Source organism: Nanorana parkeri, unplaced genomic scaffold, assembly GCF_000935625.1.
Source record: "Nanorana parkeri isolate BGI_ZX_2015 unplaced genomic scaffold, ASM93562v1 scaffold378, whole genome shotgun sequence".
NCBI classification, from domain to species: Eukaryota; Metazoa; Chordata; class Amphibia; order Anura; family Dicroglossidae; genus Nanorana; species Nanorana parkeri.
Window position 1 is genome coordinate 111645 of NW_017306646.1, and position 7869 is coordinate 119513.

A 7869-nucleotide genomic window follows, 5' to 3' on the forward strand; every position below is an offset into this window, starting at 1 on the left:
TAGCACCCTGAGACCCTGCAGAGACCACCAGAGATCCTTCACAGCCCACCTGAGACCCCACAGAGCCCACCACAGACCCTGCAGGAGTAAGGATGGGCTCCGGCGTGTTCGCAGCTCCACGTGCCGGGCCCGCCGCGAAGCCGGCAGCGCCAATCACAGGCACTGAGACATTTCCCGATCTCTGCAGCTGCGGACCAGGAAAAGGTCTCACTACCTATGATTGGCGCTGTCAGCTTCCTGGCGGGCTCGGCACATGGAGCTGCGAACACGCCCGAGCCCATCCTTAATCAGGAGGAGAAAAGTTCCAACTTCTAAGATCTCCAACTACCTGACTTACTTAGAAGTAAGAGGATTGGCCGAGAAGGCTGTACTGCATGTGGGCCACCCACGGCATTTCTAAATGTCGTTGGGGGTCGTTGGAGATCTTGAGGAGTTGGAGTTTGACAGAACACCGGCTGCCTTTCTGAAAGCCCGCTAAATAGTCGGCCCCTCGGTGGCCACCTGCAACTTCCTCCGTCCACTTCAGCTGCCATAGGCTAGGAATAAGACTGCAGGGCTACCATTGACAGAGAAAGAGCAGGTCCTGAAGTGAGGACACAAGGAGGCAGCTGGGCATCATGCTGGACTGGAGGCGTCACCTGAGACTAGAACCTCCACCCCACCGCTGGCCTCTGCACTGTAGGTCACACCGCTGTCCTCTGCACTCTGCATCACACCCTGACCACTGCACTGTAGATCACACTGCTGACCTCTGCGTCACACCGCTGACCTCACCTTGCGTCACAGCGCTGCCCTCTGCGTCACACTGCTGTGCTCTGTGTTGCACCTCTGACTTCTGTACTCTGCATTACACCACTGACACATTCAGGTAACAGAGACCCTTGTCCTCATTGACATGGGACTAGGCGCTTTTCCAGGTGGTCCCCCCCGGCAAAGCATCCTTCCCATGTTGAGGGCATGTGTGTTGGTATGGTGTGGGGAAGGGGGGGGGGATGGTTCGCACGCTCATCCCCCTTCCTTTCCTACTCTGCCAGGCTGCTGCTTGCACCACGAGCCTCTAACTCCCAAAATAAACTGAAATATCAGACAAATCATATACCCTATCAATCAGGACAAATATAAGAATTTATTAAGAATTACTTTCTGTTAGCTACACACATTATTATTGCCAAAACTGTGAAAAAAATGTTTTTCCCATTTTTCTTATATTGTTTTGTATTTTATAGAAAAAAATAAGAATTTCTATATGCATATGTCACATCAACTTAAACCCCATTTTGTCCTTTAAAAAACGGTATATATTATGTGTAGGTGCAAAGCATGTGAAAGATGGAAGTTATGATTAATCAAACACATAGCAAAAATGGTCCCCAGAAGCGAAAACAGTTTCTGAAGCTGTGTCACTAAGAGGTTAAATAAAGTGCCACTAGCCAATCTTAAAGCTCGGCGGCATGCGGCCAGGCTAATTCGGCCCACAGCTGACAACATAGTCTGTCAAAGGTGCAGTGGCAGCAAGCTACCACCAGGAGATGCTGGAAGGCTGCAACAGGCATAGCAGTGGGAGAATCACTCCCAACACAAACTTTGCCATAAAGCTTTGTCCATGTTTGTTTAACTTTCTAAAGAAAACCTTATTTGCAAAATGTATTAATATATAAATATCTAAAAAAAATCAGGCTAGCTTTCACTATATTTCTATAAATTTATACTGTAGGAAGTAGAACTCAACCTGACATTAGAGTGAATAAATGGGGCTTTTATCTGAAGTTCAAGGGAACATATCTTGCTACATGAGTCACAGAGACCCGTGATAGCCATGTGTGGTTATAATATTGCTCAATTGTTTTGAGCTATCACAGACCCATATGACCCCGGCTTCAAGTTCTATTTGTTTGGGTTTTTTTCCACTGGTTCTCTCTGCTAAATATTATAAATCAGGGCTTTGTTACACAAAGACCTCTTGAAAACCTTGCAACATAATGAAAATTGTCCTTAGGGCTTGTTCAGACAAGCCCGCAAGTTATTGACCCGGCCTGTTTTTGACTCCGTCTTCACCTGATGTCTTGGTACCTCCTTGCCTGATCGTTTCTGACCGGCTTGTTCTGGACCTTGCTTTCATGTCCTCATCTAGTTTTTGCCTGGGGAACGTCTGCACCACGGATTCCAGCAGCTCCAGAGGAAACGCAATCTTACGGCACTTGTGCAACTCCTTGGCCTTGCACACCTGTTCCACTCTCCAGGGTTCTTAAACTGGAGCAGCAAGAAAAGCTGCCCTTGACATCTCAGGCTCCCCTAAGATAAGTGACAATATGTGGATATTGTCTCTCAGACTATATAACTAGGTAACAGTACATTTTAACTATACTATTAAACTGTTGTGCCATTGCCAATTTATACAATGTTGAGGGCTTTAGCTTTATTTTTTTAAAGGAGAACTATGAGGTGAGTGATTTCCACTCACCTCATAGTTCTAGCCGACCTGTGACAATGAGACTGTCACAGGTCGGCTCAGTAGATCGGGAGGTGAGCGAACACATACCAGGTTCGCTCACCTCTCGATCCTGTCACGGCTCTCTGCCGTGACAGGAGGAGGGCTGGATTCCGATCTGCCAGCGCTGACTGGCGGAACGGATAGGGGAGGGGGCGGGTACAGCTGGCTCTGCCTCTAGATAGGCAGCCAGCTGTCACTCACGCAGCTGGGCGGATCCCGTCATCTACGTCGGGGTCCGCTCCGGCTGCGGCGTCTCAGTATACCGCGAGCTGTAGCTCGCAGTATACTGAGCTTAGGGTAACGGGAGGATGCTAGTTTGTGTCCTCCCGTTACCCTAAGGAGGACTATGGGGAAAAACACTGACCCCATAGTTCTCCTTTAAGAGTAAGCTTTCCTATAGGTATTATAGATGTGTTGTGGCCGCTACTTCCACCTTTAAATTCAAAACTGTTACCGTGGAATAAAAAATCAAGTGTCTGACCGAAACTAAGTAAAACACCTTTATATCAAGTTGTAATGAATCAGACTGGGGTGTTGCTGCTGTATTTAACTACTTGCTGTCTTCTCATTGTACATAAATGGATGGATAGCACACTCTCCAGGGTGGGAGGCTGTTTTTAAATGTCTTTTTTTATTTTTAAGTGCACAATGCTGTGATTGCACTGCCCACTGACCAAACTCAGAATCACATAATGTAAACAATGACTGTGGTTAGCTGCTGACTCTTTTTCTCCTTTCATAGACCAATCAGAGTGAGAGGATATAAAGCTTCCTGATTGCAACCAGCGCCCAGTGTAAATTATTACCAGTGTTGTCCAACACCAGAAACAGTGTCATCCACCCCTCTACACTATATGTCATCTCCATTCTGTTTCTGACCTGTATATGAGGACCTTCTTTATCCTGCACATCTATACATTAATCCCCTAATCTCCTTCCTCCCTCTGTTTGTGACTTGTACATTTACCCCTTCACCTCCTCCTCCCTCTGTGTATGACCTGCACATTAAAGGTATCTAGTGCACCATTATCAAGCTCTATGTTTTAACCCTCTCAATACTGCTTATTTCTTCATTTTGTTAAAAAATGGGCCCACAATTCCTTACTTCCTACTTATATTACTTTCCAAAAAGTAGACATTTTATGGGTTTTATGCTGTCCTTGCATTTTACTTGGTATGATTTATGGAAGCAGTGTTTTAAAAAAATGTTCCTTTCTATAGTAAAAAAATTTGAAATCCCAGTTATTAAATACCACCAAAAGAAAGCTTTATCTGTCTCAAAAAAATTATATTGAATTAATTTGGGTGCGCTATTGCATGACCAGGTATTTGTCAAACTATCACAGCACTAAAAACTAAAAAAATAGCTTGGGCATGAAGGGGATTTAACATACTGCTCCTCGTGGTTAAGCCAAGCTAGAAGTAAGAGATAGAAAATCCATTTCATGTCCAAAATATATGATGCCAGAATATGCTGTCACTGACGCTGTCTGTGAAAATCCTACTGTTTGGTAGCATTATATATTGCATAAAAGTATCTCCTTTAGTAAAGCACATAATTTAAAGATTTATCCTTAAAGCTCACGTTTACAGGGGGACACTCCCCCCCCTGTATGTCATTTTTATCTAATTTTTTCATGCATTAATGTCCCACATGGCAGTAACCAGCTCCTAATTTTTCTTTTTTGGCAAAACAACTTGACTATTAGTTAATGATCAGAATTGATTATCATGGATTGTCATCCCCCATATACTTCAGTACGGTTCAGTTTTCAGAATTCACTTAGACACATTTACTCATCCTTATTCAACAACATTGAGGGCCTCAAGAGGTGTTTTGGATCTGAACCACACAACTGTGCCAGTTTGTAGTACTATTCTAAAAGGAGCCTGTGGCCCAGTCTCTTATGCCTGCTTCAAAAGTCCACCAGCGGGATCAGCGCAGCTCCCTTCTATGGATAGCCAGCATTGATCTATGCACCATTGCCACTCCATACTACAAGGGAATGTCACACCATGCTGCCAAAAACAGGAAGTAGAGGACATAGATTAAAGTAAGCATTACACTACTTAAAATGTCATTTTTAAAGAAAATGTGTTTATTTTTCTCAGTACTAGTGCTGGTGGGGAAGATGATATAAAAACATTTTGTCCCTGGGTTTGCCATATCAGTAACATACATCTTCAGTTCAATAAATCTAATCATTGTGGCTAAACAAATAACTGACCCCAGTTAAACGTTCAGCATTTTTAAACAGAAACATTACACAAAGACTTTATTCATTTAAACAGACTATTTACGGTTATGGCAAATCATCTGAAAATTCTCTCACCATTTATTTTCAAAGCCGTATCTAATCTGTGACTTTATAATATTCTAGTTCTTTCTCTTCATGAATGTTACATTATTTTCATTCCTACACATTCTTCAGCAAATATGTAACAAATGATTGCGTTTATGATTTTTTTTAATATTACACAGCTTGCCATAAATGTAAGTCAATTAATATAAGCTGTAGATACTGTAGATCTAATTGCAAACAAATGACACATTACATTGCTGTTGCTGCCAGGGGACTGGCCAGCAACCACTTTCTCTCCTGCTCACAGGCCCTCCAGCCTTGGTGAACTGTATGTTAAATATGTGCAGAAATAATAGCCCACAACCAAGGTAGAGCACTGGGAGGCTTTACTGAACTCAGCACATTACAGCAGAAGAAAAGCCTTGCACATTTCGTGGGACCCCACTTAATCCTAAGGCCCTTATAACAAAGCATTTACAAAATGCTTCAGGGTTATTCACGAAGGAGACAAAGTATCCAGCCATAGCTTAGGCTGATCCTTCGGCTTTCTTTGGCCCCTGGTGCCCTTCGGATCACTCGAACCGAAGGGCTGCTTTACAGGCTATTCACAATATGCCAAAGGCATATGCTTTGGCTAACGGAGCCGAAATGACAGCCGAAGCGGGGCGAACGGTCTGCCGAAGGCCGGCCGTAAGCTCTGGAAATGACAGCTGGGTGGAGCCCAGCAAATGACCTGGGGACGCTGAACTGTCATTAAACAATAACAACTGGCCGGAGCCGGCCGTGACATCACTGCTAGCTCCGCCCAATTGTTTTTTTTTCTGTTTTTTCCCCCCAAATATCTTTGTTTACTTTTTACTTTTACTACTTGTTTATATTTTTAAAATATTTTTTCAACCTTTTTTTTAAAAACTCTTTTCACTGATTTTCTATTCTGCGCCGTACAACAGAGGTACCGAGCAGAATAGACGAGCAGAATGCCATTCGGCCTCTACGAGAATCAGGGCGAACGGCAGCCGATGTTGGATCATCTGAGTTGGAGTCCTTCTGCACTTCGGCTCAGCCGAACATGCAGAGCATGTTCGGCTGACCGAAGTACAGCAGAAGGCAGCCGATGTATGGGTGAAATCAGCCCTACAAGCCGGAAGTGAATAGCCAAACAGCGTTCGGCTCACTCCACTTCGGCTGCGTTATTCACTCGGCTGCCTTCAGCAGCTTTGTGAATAGCCCCCTTATAGTCTAAGATTGATCACTTAGAACTAAGCAAACAGTCAAGACTTTTCTTCTGCTTTAATGTGCTAATCTCAATAAAGTCTTGTGGTGCTCTATCCTGCTGTTTCTGCACATAAAAATTACTATTTCTCCCAGTAGAATCTATCACTGATGCACATTTCTTTGCTATCAGGTTTTTCTTTCCAGATGGGCATCACTTGTGTTCCCACCTCATTTAATCTTTTTTCAGAGCTTTGGTCCTCTGCAATATTCCTAGGAAAAAGCCCTCAGATTCTCACACTGCATGTCAAATTACCTCCACACTGGCAACATGATTGTAAAAGCAGCAGGCTCTAAGTGCTCTGCATCCATGATGTTTTTTGAGGCTAACAATAACAGTGGCTGACCATTGACGGGCTGCATTTAATAGGATGGCTGTTTGTGGCTTATCAGTAGTGTTGGTTCCAATGCTAGAAACCCCCTTCATACATGCCATCGCAGCAGCCTGTTCTCAGAGAGTGATGGACATTTACTTATTTATGATTGGTATTTATGTAGTGCCGACAATTTACATAGCGTTTACATAGTGCACCATAACATCAGTCCCTGCCCTTAACGGAGCTTACAATCTAAGGTTCCTCATCTCACATGCATACATACAAGGGGCAATTTAGACAGGAGCCAATTAACCTGCAATTATGTCTTTGGAGTGTGGGAGGAAACTGGAGTACCTGAAGAAAAACCAGGCAAGCACAGGGAGAACATGCAAACATTTCACAGCAAAAAGCCAAGGCATCTGGGTGAGATACAGCAATCAGGGAAAGCCTGCACAGAAGAGTACAACAGTGGAAAGACAACAAGGTAAAATAGTGTATATACACACACCCCATAAAAGGGATCTATATCTCTGCAGAGGCGGCTCTAGAGTTTGCGAGGCCTTAGGCAAAACCTAAACATGAGGCCCCACTCAGGCCTGTGGGGTCTTACCAGGGCTCTGTGGGGTTTAACCAGGCTGGTGAGACCCCGCAGAGCCCTGGTGAGACCCCACAGAGCCCTGAATAAATTAGGGCTCTGTGTGGTTTCACCAGTCTGGTTAGACCCCTCAGTGCCCTGGTGAGACCCCAAAGAGCCCTGGTTAAACTAGGGCCTTGTGGGGGTCTCAGCAGGGCTCTGTGGGGGTCTCACCAGTCTTGGCGAAACCCCACAGAGCCGTGGGGAGACCCTACAAAGCCCTGATTTAATCAGCTTGGTTAGACCCCACAGAGCCCTGGTCAAATCCCAAAGAGCCCACCAGGGTAGGGTCCCAACATGGTTCTGGGGTTAAACCAGGGTCTCGGCAGGGCATTGTAGGCTCTCGCCACCCTGGTTAGACCCCTCAGATCCCTGGTGAAACCCCACAGTGCCCTGGTTAAACCAGGGCTCTGTGGGGTCTCACCAGGGCTCCGTCTGGTCTCACCAGGGCGAGATGGGGTCTCACCAGGGCTATGTGGGGTCTCACCAGCCTGGTTAGACCCCTTTTAGGGCCCTGGTGAGACCCCTTAGAGCCCTGTTTAAAACAGGGCTCTGTGGGTTCTCACCAGCACCAGGGCCTCACCAGGGCTCTGTGGGGTCTCACCAGGGCTCTGTCTGGTCTCACCAGGGCGAGATAGGGTCTCACCAGCACCAGGGCTCCGTAGGGTCTCACCGGTGCTCTGTGGGGTCTCAACAGCCTGGTTAGACCCTTCAGAGCCCTGGTAAGACCCCACATAGCCCTGATGAGACCCTTTAGTGCCCTGATGAGACCCCCTTAGTGCCCTGATGAGACCCCACAGAGCCCTGGTTAAACCAGGGCTCTGTAGGGTCTCACCAGGGCCAGGGCGGAAC

At 45.7% G+C, this 7869-nt stretch overlaps 1 protein-coding gene across 1 annotated transcript in view; it reads right to left on the reverse strand.

The window, feature by feature from the left end:
• The window catches only part of LOC108789124 (dimethylaniline monooxygenase [N-oxide-forming] 3-like), a 34437-nt gene that overhangs the window by 9795 nt on the left and 16773 nt on the right, over positions 1-7869 (reverse strand). The window lies entirely within an intron of this gene.